The 27,931-nt window shown below is 42.2% G+C and overlaps 1 protein-coding gene across 2 annotated transcripts in view; it reads right to left on the bottom strand.

The window, feature by feature from the left end:
• PPM1A (protein phosphatase, Mg2+/Mn2+ dependent 1A) overlaps nucleotides 1-26,073 on the bottom strand; it is a 55,296-nt gene extending 29,223 nt beyond the window's left edge. The window contains exon 1 of one of the 2 annotated variants that reach the window (XM_079769215.1): nucleotides 25,579-26,073. The gene's annotated coding sequence lies outside the window, so the exon portion shown is untranslated. The remainder of the gene's footprint in view (nucleotides 1-25,578) is intronic. The other variant, XM_079769216.1, reaches the window with a different exon arrangement.
• Between the last annotated feature and the right edge of the window lie 1,858 nt (nucleotides 26,074-27,931).

Here is a 27,931-nt window from a genome sequence, read left to right as displayed (position 1 = left end):
TTTAAAGGAAAAGAAATGGACAAAGAACATGAACAATTCAAATGGCCAATAAATATATGGACCACCAATCTCATTAGCCATTAAACACAAATTTGTTTTTACATGTTACTTTATCAAAGAGTAAAAATTTACAATGCCCACTATTGGAAAATAAGTAAAAATATATCCTTTTCTTACGCAGGAGAGCAAACTGGTACTTTTCTGAAGGATATGTATGACATACATTAATTTTAAATGTTGACTTTCATATACATATTATATATTTACATTTTGAAGTGCTTCTCTGTTTCAAATGTATTTTTAAAGTAGATAACACAGAACATTAAGAGACCAAGCTACCTTTGCTAATGATACACTCTTAAGATACAAAGAACTTTGTGAAGCTGAAACTGAAACTTGGGCTCAAGTAACAGCGACAGAGGGAAGTCCCCATCCTACAGGGACTAACAATGTCCCTGTACAAGGCTGGAATAGACCCCAGGCTCACTGAAGTTACTAGTATGTGCTTAGTGAACAGAAGTATAGAGAGATATAAGCCTAATCATTTTTAAAAAAATTGAATTTATTGGGGTAACATTGGTTGGCAAAACCATACAGGTTTCAAGTGTACAACTCAGCAAAACATCTGCACACTGCATCGTGTGCCCATCACCCCAAGCAAAGTCTCTTTTCATCCCCATTCCCCAGCCCCCTTGCCCTCCTCCACCTATCCCCCTACATTCCCACTTTCCCTCTGGCTTATCACCATGCTGTTTGTCTGAGTCTATGTGTTATGTATATTTTTTGGCTAATCCCTTCCCCGTCTTTCATCCAGCCCCCTCCTCCTCCCTGATAGCTGTCAGTCTGTTCCATAGATCATGACTCTGTTTCTATTTTGTTCATCAGTTTATTTTGTTCATTAGATTCCACATATAAGTGAGATCATATGATATTTGTCTTTCTCTGACCGTCTAAGATAAGCCTAATCTTGATGTTATCAAGAATGAGGGGAACCAAGCGTTTAACCTAAGACATGGTTCAGACTGGGCACCCCAGGGACAAGATGTAGGCACATGCAACATTAAATAAGAAGGGTGAAAAGAAAAAAAATAGCCCAGTTGTTTGAACATTGTTCCATGCACCAGGAGCCTGCGAGTTTGATTCCTGGTCAGGGCACATGCTGAAGTTGTGGGCTTGATCCCTGGGATGGGGTGTGTGGGAGGCAGCTGATCAATATTTCTCTTTCCCTTCCTCTCTCTAAAATCAATAAAAGATTTTTTTTTAAAGCAAGAAAACAAAACTAATAACTTCTATTTAACATGAGACTGCAAAACCGAACTCCAACATACCAGTATATAAGGAAAATTAAACTAAGATGGACAGCCAAAAAAAACCCCAATTGTAGAAATTCAATCTAAAAGAAAAAATAGCACTGGCCAGGTGACTCAGTTGGTTGGGAGTATCATTCCATAAACCAAAAAGTTGCAGGTTCCATTCCCCATCAGGGAAATACCTAAGGTTTCTGGTTTGGTCCCTAGTCGGGGCGTGTACAAGAGGCAGCCAATTGGTGTTTCTCTCTCACATTGATGCTAGAGAAACATATCCAAGGTTGAGGATTAAAAAAATAATAATAGAAAGAATAATAATTTGTAAGTAAATTAAAATACATATGTTTAGGAGCCTCCCAAAGTTAACAAGAACAGTAAGACATGAAGGAAAATTTTTTTAAATTCAGAAATCAAACCAGAATAGGTAGCTGTTAAAAGAGAGAAACAGAGACAGAAAGAGAGAGAATGTGAACAGGAGAAACACAGTCAGAGAAACAAAAACAACTGAGGCCACATAAACTCAAGGTGTAAATTAGTAAATTGGAAAATAATGCTTAGGAATTGCCTAGAACAGTGGTCGGCAAACTCATTAGTCAACAGAGCCAAATATCAACAGTACAACGATTGAAATTTCTTTTGAGAGCCAAATTTTTTAAACTTAAACTTCAAACTTCTTCTAACGCCACTTCTTCAAAATAGACTCGCCCAGGCCGTGGTATTTTGTGGAAGAACCACACTCAAAGGGCCAAAGAGCTGCATGTGGCTCGCGAGCCGCGGTTTGCCGACCACTGGCCAAGAACACAACACAGAGATTAAGAAGAAACACTGGAAAAGCAATATTCAAAGACATGAAAGCTAAGGAATTTTCTAGAAATGAAGAGGAGTTTTCAGATCAACAATGTATTTCAAAGAGTACCCACAGATAATACAGCATACACACACCGAGGCATATCATGGGAACATCAAGAATACTAAAACAAACAACAAATACTAACATTTATATCACACTTAAAATATGTAGGGCTCTGTCCTAAGTGCTTTACATATATTAATGTAATCTTCACTACAAACCGCCCCCATGATACAGACATTATTTCATTATCTCTGTTTAGACTTGCCCAAGATTTCAGAATAAGCTGTGGTGACAAGATACAGAATAGGAATTTTTTAAAAAAAAAACTACCAGAGAGAAAAATTATAAAGTTATAACAATTATAGAGACCAGCCTTCTCAGAGATCAACTCTTGCCAATTTTCATAATACGTACAATGAAATAATATCCTGAGGGTGCTAATATGAAGGGGGAAAAAACCTATGAACCAAGAATTCTTTATTTGCTTTAAAAAATATCTTGTGCAAAATACACTTTCAGATAAAAACTTGCCATACTCTGTTATTATGATTACTAAAGGATAAACTTTAGCAAGAAGAAAAGTAAACCCAGGAGTGTGATACAATGAACAGTAAATACCTCAGAAACTGGTAAAATATACTAGCTGATTAAATTAGGTATTAACTATTTTTTTTTTTAGAAAATCACTTTTTTGCTAAAAAAGGGGAAATATGGCAATTCCAAAATGGCTGCAGAGTGTTAGTAAGTGGAAGTTAACATTGACACTCTCCTAGGACCAAACTGGAAATAAAACTAAAATACAGAAAAACTGCCCTGAAATATCAACGTAAAACTAGCTGGAGAGAACCCTAATAACCAAGGATGGAAAGTGGAGACCGTATAGAGATTGGTAGGAAGTGTGGAGGCACAAAAGGGCTGCCCTGGCTCCCACAGACAGCATCTGAAGCTCTGGAGAGCTTTCTCACCTGTGGAGGGTTCCCACTGAAAACTCTGGGATCTAAACCCCAAGCTGGGCTCCCAGCCCAGAGCACCAGAACTGAGAAAGGTGCATAACATCTGGCTGTGAAAAGCATCAGGGTTGCTGTCTGCCAGCGAGAGACAGCTGCAAATGCAGGCACCCTCTTAAAGGGCCAACACACAAAACTTTGGGCTCTAACGGAGGAAGGACAGAGTGGACTGGAGCAGTATGAAGAAGAGTCCAGGGTTAAGAGCACTGGGGTTGGACCTTGGAGGGCAGACACCCTGGTTTCCTGTGCTGAGTCATTCCCTCATGATACAGAGGACATCTTTCTCCAGCAGAACTTTGCTATGTAAGTGGATTTTGCCAGGAGCAAGGCAGTTGCTCCACCCTGTTGGAAGACCTCTGGCCCCACTGTGTGGTTGACAGCCTGAAGCTAATCAAGTCTGAGTGTCAAGTGGACTGCAGGCAAAGGCAGGTCTATGGAGGATTTGAGTCTTTGCCTGATCTCTTTCTGGGCCTGGGGCTAGGAAAAGCAGATCCTGGTGCACATCTTGGTCTTTTCCAAAGGCACTCAGTCCCAGCAGATGGAGCTACAACCTATGGATTGCTGACAGCTCCAAACAGGGTACTCAGTCACTAACAGCATCTGGCAGAGTTCTGCACTAGAGATTGGGAGTTGTAGCAGAACTACCTAATACATAGACACAAACCAAAAGAGGCAGGCAAATAGGGGTGACAAAAAAAAAAAGCCCAAAATGAATGAACAAGAAAATTCTCCAGAAGAAGAGATAAATGAAATGGAGAAAAGAAAGTTATCAGGTATGGAGTTCAAATAATGATGGCAAAGATACTCAGCAGCATGGGTAAAGATATAGTAACTATGAAAAAAGACCAGTCGTAAATAAAGAATGACAAAGCACTAATAAAGAACACAGTGGAAGGAATACACAACAAATTAGGGGAAGCTGAAGAGCAGATCAGTGAATTAGAAGACAGGGCAGAAAAAAATCACTCAGAGAACCAAAAAACAGGAGGACAGCTTAAAGGAGCTGTGGGCCAATATGAAATGGAACAACATTTGCATAATAGGAGTACCAGAAGGGGAAGAAAAGTGAGCAAAGGATAGAGAACGTATTTAAAGAAACCATGGCAGAAAGTTCCCCTAAACTGGTGAAGGAAAAAGTCACACAAGTGCAGGAGGCACAGAGTCCCAAGCAAGAAGAACACAAACAGGCCCACACTCAGACACATCATAATTAAAATGCCAAAAATTAAAGACAAAGAGAAAATCTTAAAGGCAGTGAGAGAAAAGCAATTTGTTACTTACAAAGGAGATCCCATAAGGCTGTCAGCTGATTTACCATCAGAAACTCTACAGGACAGAAGGGAATGGCATGAAGTATTCAAGGTAATGAAAAGCACGGATATGAAACCAAGATTACTATATCCAGCAAAGCTATCATTCAAAAGAGATGGTGAAATAAAGAGTTTCACAGACCAAAAAAAGAGGCTAAATGAGTTTATCAACACCAAATAAGCACTGCAAGAAATGCTAAAGGGACTGCTGTAATGGGAAGAAACAGAAACATAGGCATAAAGAAATAAAATGACAATAAATAAGTACCTATAAAAAATAACCTTAAATATAAATGGATTAAATGCTCCAATCAAAAGACATAGTGTAGCTGAATGGATCCAAACCATGACCCAATTATATATTGTCTATAAGAGACCCACCTTAGAACAAAAGACGCACAAAGGATGAGAGTGAAGGGATGGAAAAATTTTTTCCATGAAAACAGAAACAAAACAAAACAAAAAGCTGGGGTAGCAATACTCATATCTGACAAAATAGACTGACAAGACACAATAAAGATCACTACATAATACTAAAGAGATCAATCTAACAAGAGAATTATAACCTTGGTAAACATATATGAACCCAATATAGAAGCACCTAAATATATGAAAAAAACTTCTAGAGAACTTAAGGGAGAGATAGCAAGACAGTCATAGCAGGGGACTGTAACAACCCGCTGACTTTCACTGGATAGATCTTCCAGATAAAAAATTAATAAGGAAACTCGGACTCTAAAGGATACACTGGATCAGATGGATTTAATTGTTGACATTTATAGAACATTTCACTCCAAAGCTGCAGAATATACATTCTTTTCAAGTGCACCTGGGTCATTCACAAAGACAGATCATATTTTAGGACACAAAAGTTTCTTAAAGTTCAAGAAGAATGAAATCATATCAAGCATCTTCTTAGATCACTGAAATCAGAAATCAAATATAGTAAAATCACTCAAAAAACATTCAAACACATGGAGGCTAAATAGCTTGTTATTAAACAATAAATGGGCTACCAATGAAACCAAGAAAGAAATCAAAAACTTCCTGGAAACAAATGAAAATGAACACACCACCACCCAAAATCTCTGGGACACAGAAAAAGCAGTCCTGAGAGGGAAGTTCATAGTACTACAGGCCTACCTCAAAAAAACAAAAACTATTAACAATGAACTATTTAATCCTACAATTTAAAGAATTAAAAAGAGAACAACAAGAAAAGCCTAAAATAAGCAGAAGGAAGGAAATAATAAAGATTAGAGCAGAAATGGCATACAGACTTAAAAAAAAAATAAAATCAATGAAACCAAGAGCTGGTTCTTTGAAAAGATAAACAAGATTGATGAACCATTAGCCAGACTCCTCAAGAAACAAAAAGAGAGGACCCAAATAAAGAAAATCTGAAATGAAAGTGGAGAAGTATCAACTGAAACACAGAAATACAAAGGATTACAAGAAAATACTATCAACAATTATCCTATCTAATAAAGAGGGAATATGCAAATTGACCACCATGCCACAACAAAAATGGCTGCACCCACAGCGGAGGCAGGGATTCCGTAACACAAGATGGCTGTGCCCACAGAGGAGGCCGAGTTCCCATAACAAGCCTAAACAAGCAATCAGCAGGGACCTGAGGCTGCGTGGTGCTGGGCTGGGACAGGGGACCTGAAGCTGCGCCCCCCGCCTGGCGGAGCTTGACGGTGGACCTTAGGCCATGCCCCCTGGCCTACGCCAGGGGACCTCAAGGCGCGCCGCCCAGGCTGGGGGAACTGAGGCTGCACCCCCCGCCCCGGGCCCGGCAAACTGAGGCTATGCCTCCCACCCAGTGGGGCTTGACAGGAGTGGGGCCGGCCGGGTCTGGGTCTCATGCGATTTCGAAGTGTACATGGGTGGGCAGGGACTTGACTCTGGTTCCCGAGGCGCATCCCAGACTCTGACAGGAGGTTGATTTTCATATACATTTTACTAATTTCCTTTCATCTCTGACACTTCTATTATAGAGAAAGGGCAAACAGCAATATTCAAGTATTTCCTCTAATTAACTCCCTTTTAATGTGAATGAATTTCGTGCACCATGTCACTAGTATGCCAATAAGCTGGACAATGTGGATGAAACAGACAAATTCCTAGAAAAACACAACCTCCCAAACTGAATCAGAAAGAATCAGAAAACCTGAATAGGCCAATAACAAGTGATGAAATAGAAGCAGTAATAATAAAAAAAAAAACTCCCAGCAAACAAAAGCCCTAGTCCAGATGGCTTCACAGGAGTTTTACCAAACATTCAAAGAAGAGCTAACACCTATACTCCTCAAACTATTCCAAAAAATCCAAGAGGAAGGAACACTTCCAAGTTCCAAGCTCTTTTTATGAGGCCAGCATTATCCTAATTTCAAAACCAGATAAAGACACTACAAAGAAAGAGAATTACAGGCCAATATTCCTGATGAACATAGAAGCTAAAATCCTCAACAAAATATTAGCAAATTGAATATAGCAACACATTAAAAATATCATAAACTATGACCATGTGAGGTTTATTCCAAGGATGCAAGGCTGGTACTATATTTTCAAATCAATAAATGTGATACAAAACATAAGCAAACTGAAAGACAAAAATCACATGATCATATCAATAGATGGAGAAAAAGCATTTGACAAAATCCAACACCCATTTTTGATAAAAACTCTCAGCAAAGTGGAAAGAGGATCATACCCCAACATAACTAGAGGTCCGGTGCATGAATTCATGCACGAGTGGGGTCCCTCGGCCTGGCCGGCGATCTGGACCATGGGGCCATCTCACCCAGACCCAATCGGGGCCGATTGAGGCTGGCCGGCCGGCGGGGGAGGGGGGACCACGGAAGGTTGGCCAGCTAAAGGACATTGGCTGTGAGAAAGCAGTGACCACCAGGGGGCAGCTCCTGCATTGAACATCTGCCCCCTGGTGGTCAGTACCTGTCATAGCAACCAGTCGACAGGTCGTTCGGTTGAAAGGTTGTAATGGTCACTTAGGCTTTTATATATAGAGATAGTACTGGAAGTGCTAGCCACAAGTGAATAGACAGAAGAAGAAATAAAAGGCATACAAATTGAGAAAAAGGAAGTAAAACTTTCATCATTTGCAGATTACATGATATTGTACACAGAAACCCTAAAGACTCCACCAAAAACTACTAGATTTAATAAATGAATTTGGCACTAGCAGGATACAAAATTAACACCCAGAAATCTATGGCATTTTTATTATTTTTAAAAAATATTTTTTTACTGATTTCAGAGAAGAAGAGAGAGAGAGAGAGAGAGAGAGAGAGAGAGAAACATCAATGATAAGAGAGAATCATTGATTGGGTGCCCCCTGCACGCCCCACACTGGGGATCAAACCCACAACCCAGGCATATGCCTTGACCAGGAATCGAACTATGACTTCCTGGTTCATAGGTTGATGCTCAACCACTGAGCCATGCCAGCTGGGCAAAATCTATGGCATTTTTATACACCAACTAGAGGCCCGGTACACAAAATTTGTGCATGGGGGGGCGAGGGGGGGGAGGTGTCCCTCAGCCCAGCCAGCACCCTCTCCAATCTGGGACCCCTTGAGGGATGTCCAACTGCCAGTGGGATCGGGCCTAAATGGGTGGTCGGACATCCCTCTCACAATCCAGGACTGTTGGCTCCCAACTGCCCTCCCCTGCAGGCCTGGTCCCCCACAATTGCCCTCCCCTGCAGGACTGGTCCCCCCCCAACTGCCCTCCCCTGCAGGCCTGGTCCCCCCCAAATGTCCTCCTCTGCTGGCCTGGTAACCCCTAACTGCCCTCCCTGCTGGCCTGATCACCCAAAACTGCCCTCCCCTGCAGGCCTGGTCCCCCTTAACTGCCCTCCCCTGCAGGCATGGGTCCCCCCCAACTGCCCTCCACTGCAGGCCTGGTACCCCCCCCCCAACTTCCCTCCCCTGCAGGCCTGGTCCCCCCCAACTGCCCTCCCCTGCTGGCCTGGTCTCCCCTAACTGCCCTCCCTGCTGGCCTGATAGCCCACAACTGCCCTCCCCTGCAGGCCTGGCCCCCCCCTCAATTCCCCTCCCTTGCAGGCCCTGTTCCCCCCCAAATGCCCTCCCCTGCTGACCTGGTCCCCCCCCCAACTGCCCTCCCCTGCTGGCCTGGTCCCCCCCAACTGCCATTCCCTGCAGACCTGGTCCCCCCAACTGTCCTCCCCTGCAGGCCTACCCCCCAACTGCCCTCCCCTCCAGTCCTGGTCCCCCCTGCCTACCCTGCAGGACTGGTCCCCCCACAACTGCCCTCCCCTGCAGGCCTGGATCCCCCCTCCAACTGTCCTCCACTGCAGGCCTGGTTCCCGCCCCCAACTGCCCTCCACTGCAGGCCTGGTACCCCCCCAACTGCCCTCCCCTGCAGGCCTTGTCCCCCCCAACTGCCCTCCCCTGCTGGCCTGGTCTCCCCTAACTGCCCTCCCTGCTGGCCTGATCGCCCACAACTGCCCTCCCCTGCAGCCCTGGTCCCCCCCAACTGCCCTCCCCTGATGACCTGGTCTCCCCCAACTGCCCTCCTCTGCTGGCCTGGTAACCCCTAACTACCCTCCCTGTAGACCTGGTTTCCCCCAACTGCCCTCCTCTGCTGGCCTGGTCACCCATAACTTCCCACAATTGCCCTCCCCTGAAGGCCATCTTGTGGCAGCCATCTTGTGTCCACATGGGGGAAGCCATCTTTGACCACATGGGGGCAGCCATCTTGTGTCTTGGTGTGATGGTCAATTTGCATATTACTCTTTTATTAGATAGGATAATGAATTCTCAGAAAGAGAAACTAAACAAACAATCCCATTTACCACTGCAACAGAAAGACTAAGATACTTAGGAGTAAACTTAACCATGGAGGTAAAAGACTTGTACTCAGAAAACTACATTGAAAAAAGAGATAGAAAAAGACATAAACAAATGGAAGAATATACTGTGTTCCTGGGTTGTAGAATTAACACCACTAAAATGTCCATACTACCCAAAGCAATCTACAGATTCAATGCAATCCCTATTAAATTACCGATGGCATATTTCACAGAGCTAGAACAAATATTCCAAAAATTTATATATAACCAAAAGAGACCCCAAACAGCCATAGCAATCATGAGAAAGAACAAAGTTGGAGGGATCACCAGATATCAAGTTACTAGTATACTACAAAGCCAATGTAATCAAAACAGCCTGGTACTGGCACAAGAACAGGTATATAGATTGATGGAACAGAACAGAGACCTCAGAAATCAACCCAAGTCATTACGCTTAATTAATATTTGACAAAGGAGGCAAGAACATACAGTGGAGTCAAGATAGTCTCTTCAATAAATGGTGTTGGGAAAATTGGACAGGCACCTGCAAAAAAATGAAACTAGACCACCAATTTATACCACACATAAGAATAAACTCAATAAAAGACTTAAATGTAAGTTGGGAAACCATAAAAATCCTAGAAGAAGCCATAGGCAGCAAAATCTCAGACATCTCTTGTAGCAGTATGTTTATGGATACACTAGAGGCCCCGTGCGTGAAATTTGTGCACGGGTAGAGTCCCTAGGCCTGGCCGGCTATCAGGGGCAATCCACAGGGCAATTGGGGAGCCCCCCACTGGCACCGGCCTTGGCTGGCCTGAGGGCAGCTCCTGTGTTGAGCTTCTGCCTCCTGATGGTCAGCGCACATCATAGCGACTGGTCGTTCCACCGTTCAATTTGCATATTAGGCTTTATTATATAGGATCTCCTAACGCAAAGGCAACTAAGGAGAAAATAAACAAATGGAACTACATCAAAATAAAAAGCTCTGGACAGCAAAAGGAACCATCAAGAAAATGAAAAGGGAGCCTACTGTATTTACTGCTGCACAGTGTTCCATGGTATAAATGTACCACAGCTTTTTTATTTACTCATGTAGAACCTATGTATATTTGGCAATGATACATCTGATAAAAGGTTTTTCTCCAAAATATATAAGGAACTCATACAACTTAACAAAAGGAAGACAAACAATCCAATTTAAAAATGGGCAAAGGACCTAAATAGATACTTTTCCAAAGGGGACATAAAGATGGCCAAGAGACATGAAAAAAATGCTCAAAGTCACGTATTATTATCTGAGAGACTCAAATTAAAATGACAATGAGGTATCACCTCACACCTGTCAGAATGGCTACCATCAACAAATCAACAAATGACAAGTGCTAGCAAGGATGTGGAAAAAAAGGAACCCTAGTACACTGCTGGTGGGAATGTAGACTGATACAGCCATTATGGAAAACAGTATGAAGTTTCCTCACAAAATTAAAAATGGAATTCCCATTTAACCCATGATCCCACTTCCAGGAATATATCCTAAGAAACCCAAAACACCAATCAGAAAGAATGTATGCACCCCTATGTTCACAGCAGCTCAATTTATAATTGCTAAGATTTGGAAACAGCCTAAGTGCCCATCTGTAGATGAGTATATAAAAAAGCTGTGGTACATTTACACCATGGAACACTATGCAGCAGTAAAAAAGAAGGATCTCTTACCCTTTGAGACAGCATAGAGGGATCTGGAATATTATGTTCAGAGAAATAAGCCAGTCAGAGGAAGATAAATATCACACTATCTCACTCTTGTCGAATCTAAAGAACAAAATAAATGATGAACAAAATAGATCCAGAGATATAGAAGCATGGAACAGACTGTGGAATCTCAGAGCATAGGTCGGGGAGGGTAGATGGTGGGAAGAGATCAATAAAAAAACTTGTATGCATATGTGCATAATCCTTGGACACATACAATAGTGTGAAGGCTTGGGTGGGGGATGGAGGAGGTCTAGAAGAGGTCAATAGGCAGAAAAAGGGGACATATGTAATACTTTCAAAAATAAAGATTTTTTTTAAAATGTTAAAAAGGGGGAAATAGAATTGCAGGGAATTATACAGATGATGGAGGAAAATTTATTAGTGTTTAATCAAGTATAAGCTTATAAAAAATCACCAAATATAGAAGGAAACAAGCTGCTATGAGTAGGGGTTAACATATAATAAATATATATCCCTTAAAACTTCAGATAATTGAAATCAGAGAATATAAGATATAAAATAAATATGTATAAAATGTTTAACAAGATTTAAAAAAAGAAACAGAAAAATGAGAAAGTATTTTTAAAATTACCAGGCAAATTGGGAAAGAATTAAATAACACTTTAGAAATTAAATTAAAAAATTGAGCTATTAAATACTCAAAGGATGACTTATAAACAATGGATTAGAAATAAATGCAGTAAATTAGCTCACTGAGTTAAAAATTTTTTTTAAAAAGTTTGCTTTTTTTTAAAAAAAAGCTTCAACCAAGAATGACAGAAAGGGGAAGAAAAATAAAATTCTCCAATGATAGTAAAATAGCATAAGTACTCTACAGATGCAGGAACTAAGAAATTTTAGACTAGGACATTAACACCTCTGGAAGTCCAGCAACTATTAACTAATCTCTATGTTAAATCCCTGGAATTGGCGATGTATTATAACAAGAGTTCTGTAGACTCTTAATGTCAACACATTCTACTGAAAGAATAAGAAAACACCAGCCAAATAATGTTACCTTAATCCCATATAGTAAAGCTTAATCTCACTGAACAAATGCTTCTCTGGTATTTAATTTTTGTTCTAAATATACTCATAGCAATCTTTAAATTCTCACATCTTTCTTTAGTTAACGGTAGAAATTTCTTATAAGACCTATTCGTTTGCAGTTCTCAGGATCATGGTCTCTATGTTTCTCCAATTTCCCTCAGGACTAAATTTTCACAGGTTTTTCTGATTAAATATTCTTTTAACAAAGGGAAATATTACAGATTAGTCAGTTAAATCAACAATTATTCTCAAGCCTGTCCTTCTACAATTTAACGAATATACAAAATAGTTATGAAAATTTATAGCTGACCTTTGAACTACACGGGAGTTAGGAGCACTGCCCTCCCCCATGCAGTTGAAAATCTGAGTATAACTTTTGACTCCCCCAAAACTTAATTACTAATAGCCTACTGTTGACCAGAAACCTTACCGATAGATTATATATGAAGTCGATAAAACTTATTTTGTACTAGTGGCCCAGTGCAAGAAATTCATGCACGGGGGTGGGGGGTCCCTCAGCCTGTCCTGCATCCTCTCCAATCTGGGATTCCTCTTGCAATCCAGAACCACTGGCTCCTAAGCGCTCACCTGCCTTACTGATGCCCCTAACTGCTCTCCCCTCCTTGTCTGATCCCCCTAACTGCCTATCTGTACTCCCCTCCTGGCCTAAACCCCCTAACTGCCTATGTGCTCTCCCTTCCTCTCCACGCCTTCAGACCCTGGAGCAGGAGTGATGAGAACTCTCCGCCGAGGCACAGCCCCCATCCTGACGCCCCCTCCGGGCCGGGCCGCGCCAGTGCACACGCACCTTTGACTGGTCATGACTGGGACACCGTTAGGACCAATCAGCATATTACCTCTTTATATATATAGATGCTTTATTATATATTGCATTCTTTTTTTTTAATCCTCACCCCTGGATATGTTTTTATTGATGAGAGAGAGAGAGAGAGAGAGAGAGAGAGAGAGAGAGAGAGAGAGAGAGAGAGAGAGAGAGAGAAAAACATCGATTGGTTGCCTCCCATACATGCCCTGACCAGGAATTAAATCCACAACCTTTTGGTGTACAGGACAACAGACCAACCAGCTGAACCACCCGGCCAGGGTATATACTACATTCTTGCAATAAAGCTACAGAAAAGAAAATAATCCATTTATAGTATTTACTAAAAAAAATTTAAAAAAAAATTCTGTGTAAAAATGGACCCATGCAGTTCAAAGCCATGTTGTTCAAGGGTCAAATGTACAGGGTGGGCAAAAGTAGGTTTATAGCTGTAAGTACACAAAACAGTTTATCTTGTACTAGTCTCTATTAATTACTGTATTATTTTCCATACCCACAATTGTGAACCACCTACTTTTGCCCACCCCTGTATATAGAGCTCTTTAAGGAATACTTGCTATTAAAACAAATTATATACACAAATATTTGGTTAAACTTTGTTTCCAATACTAAAAACATTCATTTAAATTATATAATACACTTTACCTGTTAAATAACAAATCTCAGTTATTCTAAAAAAAATAAATAACTTATCTACATCACCAGGTCCTTGAAAAAGGTATATACAAATTATTATAGGCAATATTTCTGATCAAGGAACTGAATACAGAGATTGAAACATTTCATCCAAGTGGTCACATACAGACACTAACAATTCCTATTGGTTTGCACTTCCCTCTTCCCAAATTTCCAGTTTGCTTATTATATGACTTTACTTACTTTAAAACTACATGTGGGATTCTGCTCTTTTGAGGCACTTTTACTGACTGTCCTTAAAAATCTCACTAAAAATTCTAATCCAACCAAAACATTCCTGATTTATCAAATCAAATAAGATTTTCTTTGGCAATGGCCACTTCTCAATTAGTAGCCAAACTCTGGCTAATTGTATATCTCTGAAGCAGCCCACTGAACATGAGGCACCCAGAAGAGGATTTCTGCCCTTCCAATTAGAAAACCTCAGGGGACAGTGCCTTTAATTCTCTGTGGGACTTCTTTGAAGGATAATCCCAAGGTGAAATGGGTTTCCGACTCTGCACCCGGTTCCAACCTGAAGATCTTCAAACAACCCAAAAGACATGACTATGGTTCAGCTTCAAAAGGCCTACACAAAGTTCTGGAAAGAAACAATGTCAAGGGTACTAATCCTCATCAGAAAATGTAATTATCATTTGTGCTTTACTTACATATAACTAATATTAAAAATTCAGAACTGAACATTTAAAAAATTTCACTTATCTTTTTTTACATCATTACATCTTAGCCTTCTATGGCTTTTTTTTTTTTTTTTTTTGCCTTCTGTCTTTCCCTCTAGGTCTTATTCTCTCCTAAGCAGCAGCCAAGTTTTATTCTTCTTCCCACAAATTTAGTCTTCTTGCAAATTGTATACCATTTCTACTACTGCTCTTACCACCTTGTCCCTCCCCAGCCTGAGCAGTCTCTTTTTCTATTTTTCCTTTCTTGCTTTTATTTCTTCCTCATTCTTGGGCTTAGAGCCGTAGTCGGCAAACTGCGGCTTGCGAGCCATATGCGGCTCTTTGGCCCCTTGAGTGTGGCTCTTCCACAAACCACCACAGCCTGGGCAAGTCTATTTTGAAGAAGTGGCTTTAGAAGAAGTTTAAGTTTAAAAAATTTGGCTCTCAAAAGAAACTTCAATCCTTGTACTGTTGATATCTGGCTCTGTTGACTAATGAGTTTGCCGACCACTGGCTTAGGGGAATGAGAAGGTAGTGTTGCAGCAAGCCAGCTGCAAAGGGAAACATGTTAATGAACTCATGCAAATCTGAGTTTGAGAGGTAGAAGAGAAATCACTACCACAGGAACATTCTAGGGAAAGCTGGGGGGCTACTGAGCAAGCCACGGTGAAAAACACTACTACTAAAGGTGAGGATGAGTGATACATATTTGTTCAAGTTATACTAGTGGAAAGCCTGAATCTTGATTTAAATTTGGATACAGACTTCCAATTATTGAATATTTTTTCCTGGTCCGAGAAGAAGAAAACAACCATTATTTAAGCTGTAAAAAGGAGGCTAAATTATTCATAGCAGGCTATTTCATGAGATATACAAGATGCTGATACAGGCTAGAAATCACTGATCAAAAAGTTATCTAGATTCTACCTATAGGTAATACCCAAAAGGCAAAAACCTATAGAGACAGAATGTAGGTGAGTGGTTGACAAGGGCTGGGGGAGAGAATAGGGAGTGACTGCTAATGAGTACAACATTTTTTTAGGGGTGATGAAAATGTTCCAGCCCTACCTGGTTTGGTTTAGTGGTTGGAGCGTTGGCCTAAGGACTGAAGGGTCTCGGGTTCGATTCTAGTCAAAGGCATGTACCTAGGTTGCAGGCTCCATCCCTGGCCCATTGGGGCATGTGCAGGAGGCAACCAGTCAATGTGTCTCTCTAACATCAACGTTTCTTTCTCTCCCGTCTCTCCCTCTCCCGTCTCTCCCTCTCCCTTCCCAATTTTTTCTTTAAAAAAAAAAAAAAAAGTTGTAAAATTAAATTGTGGTAATGGTTGTACAATCCTATGAATATAATAAAAAGTTCTGAGCTATAAATTTTATTTTTTTGAGCTATAAATTTTAAATGGGTAAATTTATGCTAAGTTATATCTCAACTAGAGGCCTGGTGCATGGGTTCATGCACCGGTGGGGTCCCTCGGCCTGGCCTGCAGGGATCAGGCCGAAACTATCAGTCTGACATCCCCCAAGGGGTCCCTGATTGCTGTGAAATGTCCAACTGGAAAAAGGACCCCAAAGTATTTCTCTTGAAGAGATAAGACTTATGTCCATACAAGCTAACACTCTTAAAACAAAATTATTCACTGAGTTCATCCATGAGATGCTTTGTGTATATGGAAAGGATGCTGGAAAAATAACAGAAACTTTTTTTCAGTAAAAATTTCATCTTTCTAAACACACATACACCCTCCTATACTTTATTAGCCTCACGTCAAATGACATGGCCCAAAATGGCATTTCTCAATTCCCTACCACTTCTCCTACCCAGTTCTGTGTCTCAGGAAATAAACCTACCATTAGTCATGAGCTTACAGAATCCTGTATTTCCCTTATCAAAGCACATAAAACCCTGTGAAAGAATTATCTCATTTTAGATTTTAAGATCCATGAGGGAAGGGATCATGCCTTTTTATTCATAGTGCTTACCATATCATGACATTTGATTACTATGTAAGACAAATGAATGACAGCCATCATTGTGCCTTCTTCTCAATAGAGTTAGGAATTCTTTTCTACCCAGGTATTCCCATAGAAATTGACCTGCAAACAAACTGTATCTTGCCATTTCTATTTTGTTATTCTTTAGAATATAGATCACACTAGGTGGCTCAGTAGTTGTTGAAGTACTCGCTTGTATCAGGAGGCATGTATGCAGATGGAGAAAATGAAGACAACAGATATGGAGTAACACAGGATTAAGCTGTGGGTTGACTACGAAACAAAAGCTGCCAATTCTAAGATCAGCCTCTTGACATCCAAAACAGCCTTACAGACTCTCAGCAAAGATAATATTCTACTGCTTTATAAAAAGTGAAAATTTTATTTATTGCCTATTTACATTCTGAAGCATGATGGCATACTTCAAAGATGTTTTTCTAAAGCCTGGTTAAGTTTTATGATTCTGTTTGCAAAACAAAACCAAAAATTATACACAGCCTTTCTTCCCTTATCCTTACCATTAACATTTTCATTTCTGAATTTTGGCAACAAAGGTAGTAAGCAAGCAAGTTGCATCTCCTATAGATGAAAGTCATAAAATTGTGTTTGGCTTGTGGTACTAGTTGTATTATAGGTGTATCTTATATGCTTTTTTAATATTAAAAATTGAATAGTTCTTCTTGGTGAAAAGTGTTAAAAAGGAGCTGACATGACACATAATACTGTAACCTCAAATTTAGCACACACTTCCACTTCAGAACCCAATTCAATCACAAGACTCACTTTTTGGGTACAATGAAACCAGTCATATCCTCCCCATACAGATAGATTTTCTAATCTATCACAACTGCCAACATATTTTCTTTTAGCAATAGCAACAAAACTGCAGTAACCCACAAATATAAATACTTTGAAGAGTCCAATGACATGTGTTTGGTTTCTGTTACTAGCTGTCAAACTTTGGGCAGGTAACTTAACCTCCATCAATTTCTTCATCTATTAACAGATAGGTAGTAATAGTATGTATCCCATATAGATATGAATATTTAATGAAATAATACTTGAAATTTTCTATAATAATACTTGGCATATAAGTGCTCAATTATGCTCTATAATTGTTATTAGCTAATGTCAAGGCTAGAAAAAACGAAGAGGCACACAAAGAATCAAATTCATGATTCTGGTCTCTTTAGTATCATACACCAATAAATGAATCTAAGCTGCCTATATAAAATTTCCATTTAAAAATTTAATAAAGGAAATTTTATATGTATTTTCTTTAAAAAAATATGTATTTTATTGACTTTTTACAGAGAGGAAGGGATAGGGATAGAGAGTCAGAAACATCGATGGGAGAGAAACATCGATCAGCTGCCTCCTGCACACCTCCCACTGGGTATGTGCCTGCAACCAAGGTACATGCCCTTGACCGGAATCGAACCTGGGACCTTTCATTCTGCAGGCCGACGCTCTAGCCACTGAGCCAAACCAGTCAGGGCTGTATTTTCTAAATATTGGAAATAGTTTTAACAGTTTGATAAGGTTTAAAGTTTAGCTTAGAGGTTTTAATGAACAGACTATTCATATATTAAACATTGGTTTGGTTCACATTAAATCAGTTGATAGTTGCTAATACACTGTGTAATTGCTGTGATACCACAATTCCTCTGTTTAAAAGAATGTATAGTTCATAATATCTGCAAATGTAACTGGAAACAGAGATGCATGTTACGAATGTCCTGTGAAGCTTCAAAGCCTAAATACAGAAAATTAAAATGAAACCTTTAAGGTCCAGAATCAGTCAAGTTAATTTTCTATACCAACACAAACTCTGCCACATTCCAGTTTTGCGTAATATTCACTCTTAAATATCCAGGTTCAGCCAAAATAATATATAAACAGTGTAATAAATATCTGCTCCCAGAAAGGTCTTAAATTCTTGCACCACTGCCTACAGCAATCACTCCCACTCTCAGGTAGATTTTGCCTAACCCTAACAAAATATCTGAAAGGCATTGTGCTAGGCTTTGGGTATAATAAAAAGTTACTGTATTGTCCTAGCCAGTTTGGCTCAGTGGATAGAGCGTTGGCCTGCAGGTCCCGGGTTTGATTCCAGCCAAGGACATGTACGGTGGTTGCAGGCTCCTCCCCTGGTTGGGGCTCATGCAGGAGGCAACCAATCAATGTGTTTCTCTCACACTGATATTTCTCTCTGTCTTTCCCTCTCTCTTCCACTCTAAAAATCAATGGAAAAATATCCTTGGTTGAGGATTCAAAAAAAAAAAAAAGTTATTGTATTTTGCCCTTCAGAATTGTATAATTAAAATGAACACACAATTATAATTAAAACACAAATACAGAGAAAATTATATTATTAAAGCAATAGATATAATACATAAAATACAATAAATATATAGAAGTACAGAGAAAAGAAGAGAAGAAATACTCTGGTGATTAGGGAAGGTTTTGTGGAAGAGGAAATATTAGAAATGAGCTTTCATAAAGGAGAAAACAAAAGCTGAAGAAGAAAGGGCAAGAATTTCAAACTACCAATTAGCATAAACAAGGATCCACTGAAAGTACAGGGTATATTCCAGAGATGGCAAGTGTACCAGTTTGGTTGAAATTAGATCAGTGCTGAGGTCCAATCATGGAAAGTGTCAAAAGCCAAACCAAGATTTCCAAACTTTATTGTAGAGGCAAAAGAAGTCATTGAGTATATTGAACAGAGAAATAATATGATGAAAATAGCATTTTAGAAAGAATTTTGTGGTTTATAGAATGTGGGAGATACAGTACAAGATGCTAGTGGTAAAGACCAGTTAAGCATTCTAAAACCATGGTCTGGGTATGAGGTAAGAAGACTGGAATTGTTCCAATGCAATTCTTCAACTTTAAATAACCCAGGACCCACATATAAAGCTTTAATACCTTTTATGAAAACTCCCTATTTCTTTTTTACAGGAAGAACTAAGTTAATTAGAATAAATTCATTTTCTTACTTTCATCTTTTCCTGTAGCAGTATCTTCTTGCCCATTTCTAATCATGAACTGTTAACTCCTCTTCGAAATACCAACCCTTGTATTTCCCTCACTTACTGAACATTCACCTTTACTTTATTACTTTTTTTATCCTCTATTTAATCATCTACTCCAAACCCATGACTCTTCTCCAGCTTCATAGTCAAATAAATCTACTCATACGTAACTTTCCCATTATCTCTTAACTTTTCGTCTATTCATATGTAAATTCTATAACCCCAATCTCTTCTAAAGTCTCTACTCACTCTCTTATAGCTTCCAGATTAGTGGCTAAAATTATACTCAGCCCAGCCGGCATGGCTGTGGTTCAGCGTCGACCTATGAACCAGGAGGTCACGGTTCGATTCCCAGTCAGGGCACATGCCCAGGTTGTGGGCCCGATCCCCAATGTGGAGGCATGCAGGAGGCAGCCGATCAATGATTCTCTCTTATCACTGACCAGAGGCCTGGTGCACGAATTCGTGCACCAGTGGGGTCCCTCAGCCTGGCTTGTGGGATCGGGCCCAAACCAGCTCTCCAACATACCCTGAGGGGTACCAGATTGCGAGAGGGTGCAGGCCAGGCCGATGGACTCCACCAGTGCATGATTGGGGCCGAGGAGGGCTCCAGGGCGTGTCTGGCCTCTCTCACTCAGTCCTGATCAGACCAACCCCAGCAGCAAGCTAACCCACCAGTCAGAGTGTCTGCCCCCTGGTGGTCAGTGCATATCACAGTGAGTGGTTGAGCGGCATCAGCATATCATTAGCATATTACACTTTGATTGGTTGAACAGACGACCGGACACTTAGCATATTAGGCTTTTATTATATAGGACTAGAGGCCCGGTGCACGAAATTCGTGCATGGAGGGGCGGGGGTGTCCCTCAGCCCAGCCTGTACCCTCTCCAATCTGGGACCCCTCAAGGGATGTCCGACTGCCCATTTAGACCCAATCCCAGTGGGATCGGGTCTAAATGGGCAGTTGGTTATCCCTCTCACAATCCAGGACTGCTGGCTCCCAACTGCTTGCCTGCCTGCCTTCCTGATTGCCCCTAACCGCTTCTGCCTGCCAGCCTGATCACCCCCTAACCACTCCCATGCCAGCCTGATTGATGCCTAATTGCTCCCCTGCCAGCCTGTTTGCCCCCAACTTCCCTCCTCTGCCAGCCCGATCACCCCTAACTGCCCTCCCCTGCAGAGTTGATCGCCTCCAACTTCCCTCCCTTGCAGGCCGGGTGCCTCCCAACTGCCCTCCCCTGCTGGCCATCTTGTGGTGGCCATCTTGTGTCCACATGGGGGCAGGATCTTTGACCACATGGGGGCAGCTATATTTGTGTGTTGCAGTGATGATCAATCTGCATATTACTCTTTTATTAGATAGGATAGAGGCCTGGTGCAGGAGTGGGGGCCAGCTGGTTTGCCCTGAAGGGTGTGCCAGATCAGGGTGGGGGTTCCCTTGGGGTGTGGGGCGGCCTGAGCAAGGGGCCTGTGGTGGTTTGCAAGCCAGCCACGCCCCCTGGCGACCCAAGCGGAGGCACTGGTATCTGGAATTTATTTACTTTCTACAATTGAAACTTTGTAGTCTGGAGCAGAGCCAAGCCTCCTGCCTGCTCCACCGGCAGACATTTCTGTTTGATTTAATTCACCTTCTATAATTGAAACGTTGTAGCCTTAAGCAGAGGCCTGAGCCCGGCCAGGGTGTGCGGAAAGCTTTGCTTTCTCCATTACCGCGGGCAACCCTGGCCTGGTCTCTCCAGCTCCGTGGCTGCCGCCATTCTGTTTGAATTTGTTTACCTTCTCTAATTGAAACTTTGTAGCTTGAGTGGAGGCTTAGGCCTGTCAAGGGCAGGCGGAAAGCTTGTTTCCCTCTGTTGCCTGGGAAACCTTGCTCTCGGTGGCTGTAGCCATCTTGGTTCGGTTTATTTGCATACTCGCCCTGATTGGCTGGTGGGCGTGGCTTGGGCTGGTGGGCGTGGCTTGGGTGTAGCGGAGGTATGGTCAATTTGCATATTTGTCTATTATTAGATAGGATGTTTCTATCTCTCCCTTCCTTTCTGAAATCAATAAAAGTATATTTTAAAATAAATAAATAAAATTATACTCAAAGACAATCCTCTCATACCCACTAAGTCTCTATTTCCCTAGGTATCTGAAGATTTCATATACTCAATAATAGCATATACTCAATAATAATAGCTACCATATTTCTTTGGTACTTCATGGTAGAAAATATATCAATTGCTTTACATAATTATTTAATTTAATCTTCAAGATTACCTTATGAGAATAGCTTTTCCATTTGACAGATAAAGAAAACTGAGGCTTAGAGAAATCAAGAAGCTTGTCCAAGATCATCCCACTAGGAAGTGTTACCTTCTTCTCTTTGTAGCCTTCAATGTGGCTCTACACATTGAGAGTACTCAAAAACATTTCCCTTAGTATCAATCATTTCAGTACATTGATTCATTCCTCAATTTGAACAGTGATAGTTAAAGACATAAAATTAGCTCTGCTGACTTCTGAAACTTTGGGAATGAGGAAATGAACTTAGCTTCTTAAATCTTTCCTGAATGTTTTAGAAGGGACCCTTGCATTGAAAGATTTAAGTAAATGTATAAATACTCTTAACTCTAGGAATCTGGATCAAAAGTATTAATATTCAGCTTTTCAAATTTTAATTCCTAAGAACAAGAAGGATCATCTAAATGGGAAAAATCCACTCAAATATTTTGAAAATAATTTTATATCTATACAGATCTGATCTTGGCATGTAACTTCAATTCTGAGCCAATATTTCATTTTTGAAACAGAGATAGCAACATCAGATATTTTAGAGGGCTGTGGTGAAAATTACAGTCTGACACAAATAAATAGTAACAAATTATGGCTTTTCTTACTCACTTTCTTCTGATCTAAAAGTACTTTGGTTTCTCATAGGATTTTAATTCAAATCTTTTCGGCCACAAACTCTAATGACTTTCAAACTGAATCCTAAATATGAATGCTACATAAAACTGGTCAATGGATTCCAAATAAACATATTAATAATTATAAAAACTCAAGCTCCCTCATTTATTGCACATTTAACTCAAGAAATGTTTAAAACACTTTTAATTTTATAAACACAGTATCATTTATTAATATATGCTAATATCCAGTATCTTTCCCTCAGTTTCTCACAAAAACTCTAAAGTGTGTATTACATTTTAGATAAAGATTAGTGAAGCTCACCTCTCATAACTGTTTATTTTCTCTAGCTCCTCCTACCTGCCTCAGCAAAACAAGCTTTGTAAAGAGATTATCTAGGTAATACAGAGACAACTAGGACATGCAAAGGTCAAAATCATCACGGAATATATCCTGGAGACTCAAAATAAAATATAAATTTTTTACTTGAGTAATATGGAGCACATTAGATATTAGAAAGAGGCAAAAAAGGATATAATCAATCTCTTGATTTTGATATAATTTAACCCAAGCTGCTTTCATATAAGGACCCAGGTGGGAATAATCCCAGGTGGAAATTCACAGAATTTATACATAGAGGCTAATAGTAAAATAATAAGTGAAATAACTCAATTTAAAAAATTTTGGTCACCAATGTGATTTGAGATGGAAAGTAACATATTCTGGAATAAAAATACTACTCAAAGGAATAGGAAGACACAAACTTTTCCTAGTTGCCTCATAACACCTTCCTCCTCCCCCAAGGTCCATATATTTTACAGGGCCACACCCTGTTTAACCTTCTTGTTTAACCCTTATAGCACTCCACATGAGCGGATTTTCTTACATGGCTGCCTCCTTCCTCTGATTGGATTAAGGATGGAAAGTAGTCAAGAGTAACATTCATTATCAAGTCATGTTTATGCCCTAATTTTATACACTTGTATCTATCAATAAACATTGTGATACTTGGGGGCAGGGGGGCAGGGAGAGAGGTAACATTCAGGGTCAGGTGCCTATGCCAAGAGTTAGATAATCATTTGGGGTGATCAAACTACCAAGGGCCATGTGATTGTTCAAACCTACAGTCTCAACCACCCTTTGTCTCTTGTGTAATTTCAATCGCCCTTCCTCCCAAGAGTTTTTCTAGACTTCCCAATCCTGATAGAAAAGTCAATAAAGGCTACCTACTGGATATCTTCCCTAAAGAACAATCACCCACTTAAAATTCTTCTAAATAAGACAAAACCCCAGGCAGAAAATTAGCTTTAGAATGCTGAAACATTAAAGTACATACCAAGCATTTGGTCAAGGCACATTGAACAAGATAAAAAAATTTAACAACTGGACAGTACATCTGATAATATAATCTACTCTTTTGGCTTTACCAATTTGTAAACTGAGATTCAAAAGGTTAAAGGACTTGTCCATGGACACAGATATGTTGGAGCACAGCCATGACTAAACAATTCTCGTCTCCTAGTGCAATGTTCCCTTCAACAGTTTATACTGTAATTATGGTCATCACTCAGCCTTTCAAACTAAAGTATAAACAGATACAAACCATGTTAAAAATAATAAATATATATACACATGTATATTTATATTTATTTATACCTATGCCATGTACAAAATTTTGATGAATGCAGGCTTCAACCATGTTACTTCTCAAATATATGAGGTACCTAGCCAAACCTTACCTCTCTCAAAATGATTTCACTGATGTGAAAAAAATGTTTAGATATCAAATAAAAAATGTCTTAAATAACTTCCATGTGTAGTTCATTAAGTTAAAAGCAATCATCCCTACATGATTGAATGTTTAATCAGAAATGTGAGTTACACATAAGAAGAGGACTGTAAAATCAGACAAGGAATGTTTGTGCTTCAAATTATTTACAGGAAAAGGAAATACTAAGTTAATAAAGGTAACATGTATGATTAGGAAATAGGCAGTGGGGTGGGTCACTGTCTTCCTAGTCCGTTTTCTAGTCTGTAAAGAGTTACAGAAATACCATCTTTGGCATAGGCCCAACATATAAATAAAAGTATAAAAATGAGGTTGTTCCAATTAAGGAGTTGGAGAGCAAGCCCTGCTGGACCTCTGAGGACTCTGGAACCCCTAACGCTCAGCAGAGTACTGTTTAAATAAATAAATCCTCTTGACTCTTCAGAGCTGTTTGCATCTAAAAAATGGCTGTATTTAAAATCCCAATGTGCAAATTTGAAAATATTAAGCCTTATTCCTCAAAACAATTTTTAAAACGTCTAATTTCTTTCAATGTCAAAATCATTCACTGCGAGAAAGTAACTATCTCCCGTATTTTTACAATTCTGGATACTCTTCCAACCACTTATTAGAATGCATTAGGCTCATTATTTCAATTAGCAGAAAATTTAAGGGGGGGGGGGGGTGGCGCATAGATTTCTTGGCTTGGACAACTGATGACCTCTGTGGATTTTTAAGTACCACGTGCTTGAGGAAAAGGAAAAATAACTCAGGTGATGAAATTTTCAAAACGTTATCTAAAACTGCGAGGGGTAGAAGGCTCTCCACAGCCAGAAAATATTTCAAATCTACAAGCAGAAAAGAACTATACCTCAACCAAACGTTAACATCAAGAACTTTTACCCACACAATTAACACGGCCAAAAAGACGAGAAGAAATCAGTGTGATTTACTTCAATGGATCTGTTCGATGCCTTAATAATGAATGAATCGGAGGCATCACTGACTTGAGTTCTGAATTAGCCTCACGCTCAGCTCTGCGCCCTATAAAACCTGAACCAAATTCTACAGAATTTGGTGTATCGAGGCCAAATTCGGTCCAAAGGAAGCCCCCCCCCCCCCCGCCCCCGCTTCTCTCTGCGGGCCTCCCTCCCACTGGTTGGAGTCCAGGGCGGCCAGGCGGGCGGGGGCGACGGGAGCCCCCTCGCCGCTCGGGAAAAGTTCCGCCGGCCGCTCCCGGGCCGGGCCGGCCCAAGGCCCTCACCCGCGTCGCCGCCACCCACACCCAACCCGGCCGAGGGTCGCGCCCCCTCCCCTCGCCGCCGCCGCCACCAACACCCCGCCCCCGCCTCCTCGCCGACGCCCTCGCGGAGCGTTAACCCCTCGCCGCCCGCCGCCCGACTCCGAGGAGGAGGCCGGGCCAGGGGGAGGAGTTGTCGCGTCTCCTCCCGGGAGCGCCCCGGCAGACGCCCGGCTTGTTTACAGGCCCCAGGCCCCAGGCCTGGCCGCCGCCGCGGCCGCGCAGGCCCGCGCCGCCCGCCCGCCCTCGGCCCGAGCTTCGCGCTTACCCGGAGCAGCCGCGGGCGGGCAGGTCCCTGGTCGGCCGAGGCGGCGGCGGCGAGGGCGGCCGGGGAGGGGGCGGGATGGGGGTCACCAAGGCGGCTGCGGACCAGGTCAGACTGGGGAGGGGGCAGAGGAGGGGAGGAGCCGGGCTGCGTCCGGGCCCCCGGCTCTCGGCGCCCTCGCGGCTCAGATCATCCGGGCGTTGGAGCGGCAAGCGGAGAGCGGGTCCCTGAGGAGGAGGAGGAGGAGGAAGAGCCGAAGATTCATCGCTTTCGCGACCCACCTGCCTGGAGTCCCCCCCACCCCCCCTCCCCAACCACCGGTTCCTGAGCTGCAGCCGCCCGAGCACCCGAAGCTGCGGGCCGGGCCGGCCCGAGACCACTGCTCCTTCGCTCCTGCGCGCGCTCCCGCCCCTAGAGCCGCCGCCGCCGCCGCCGCCGCCGCCTTGAGCGCGTACTCGCGCAGGCGCGCTCACGACGGAGCCCTGCTGCCCCTCCCCCACCGCTCCGCCCGCCCCGCCCCACCTCGCCCGGCCGGCTCAGCCGCCGCCACCGCCACCGCCGCGGCGCGGCCGAGCAGCCGGAGAGACCCGGATGTCGTTGGGCAGGAACTGCGGCGAGGGCCGGCCGGCGGGCCGGCGTGGGCGGGGCGGCCGTAGATGACGCCACTCCCTACCCAGCTTTTCTCGCTGCGAAGGCCAGGACACCAGGCCGAAGTCAAGGAAGTATTCGAATCCCGTTTCGGAACTGGGCACCGGCGCTGGGCAGTGTCGCGACTGTTAGGAGCAGTGCGGGGGGGAGGGGGGAATCGAGGGCCTCTCCAACCCAGCAGTTTGCTGTGTCGGACTCGGAGGCTCTCCCTCGGGCGTCCGCGCCTCCCGCCCCGCGCTTCCACCTGTCTGCGAATCCACATCCCGCTCCCCGCCAAGATGCCGCCGTCCACGGAGCCCCGCAGACGGACCTGCCCCTGCCACCTCTCTGCGGCGCGGCCCCGGCCTGTTCGCCACCTGGCGGCTGTGTGTGGCTCGAATGCGCGCTGGGTTCTAGGCCGCCGCCAGAACCCCCTCCCCTAGGCTCCCCCTCTGTGGATCCCTTCTCCCCCAGTGACCCCGGGAGATCCCTGCAAGTACCCCAACCACAAACCTCGCGACCGAAGGGCGAAGACACACACACACACACACACACAAAACCACCACCCACCCACATGCACGCACAGGGCACATGCTCTGAGATTCTGGCAGGTTTTCTGTCTAGCTCGTGGGATGCCACATTGTATTTATTTGCACATGTCTGTCACATGATTCTGTCACTGGGAACCGCCAACGACCTCCAAGTGAAATTAAAGGAAAGGAGATTTTTCAAAAGCTAGAGTATAATCTGCTGCTGTGAGAAGTCAGAGAGCGACTAGACCTAATTGAAACTGTGCGTGCAGGAGGCCAAAATCCAGTTTAGCTAGCTGGACTGCGGAAAACCCGACCCACGCTGTTTGCAGACGCCGGGGATAGAATGACAAACCCGAGCCGGCCAATGAATGAGAACTTGGGAGCAGTACATCACCAGCATGGGTTCCCATTGGCTGCGGTGCCTTTCCCTCTCTCGTCAGAAGCTTAACCTGTTCGTGGATTTGGCCTACACCACATTTGCAGGAATAGAAGTTTAAAAGAAATATCCGTTTGTTTGTTTTTAAATGCTCCGAAATATACAAAGAGAAAAACAAACATATACATACTTCACTGTAGTAGACAGGTACTTTAAAAAGAACACTGAAAAGTATTAGTCAAATTGGGTTCTGGCCAATAAAATGGTAAATTTGTTATGAGGCCTCTCCATTTTATCTCAGGAACTTACTCTAGAGAGCAAGTTGTATCTCCTAAAACCACTTTGTTGCCCCAACTCTTATTTTGTCTTTCTGTCATCAGCAACCATTTAGCTGCTTTTTAGAGCTGTAAAAGTCATCTCCAATTTCTTCAACATGACTTTTTGGGGAAGATTCTGTTTGTTTCACTTTTAGGGCTGGGACCGAACAAGATCAAATATCACCAAATGGTCACTGGCCGGCCAAATCTTTAAGGAACCCCCAAATCACTCTACCCAATATGTTTGAGGTTAGAATTTCTTAGAGTAAGATGAAGATGGATCATTTCCATGTATACAAAGTAAAATAAAATTCACTTCTGCACTTAGTCCCAGTATCATGTGAGGACACATTTCCTAATTACCTCTTGCCAAAAGAAAAAAAAAAAAAAGGAAAATTAGATCAAAGATCTTTGAAACTGCCTTTTGGAATCCCTAATACTTCAGACAAGTAAAAGCATGATTAGCTCATGTGGCAACCAGTTTTTGGAGTGTCTTAGAAAAC

This window comes from Cnephaeus nilssonii (genome assembly GCF_951640355.1).
Source record: "Cnephaeus nilssonii genome assembly, chromosome: 4".
NCBI classification, from domain to species: Eukaryota; Metazoa; Chordata; class Mammalia; order Chiroptera; family Vespertilionidae; genus Cnephaeus; species Cnephaeus nilssonii.
This window is presented reverse-complemented; position numbering and strand designations above follow the sequence as displayed.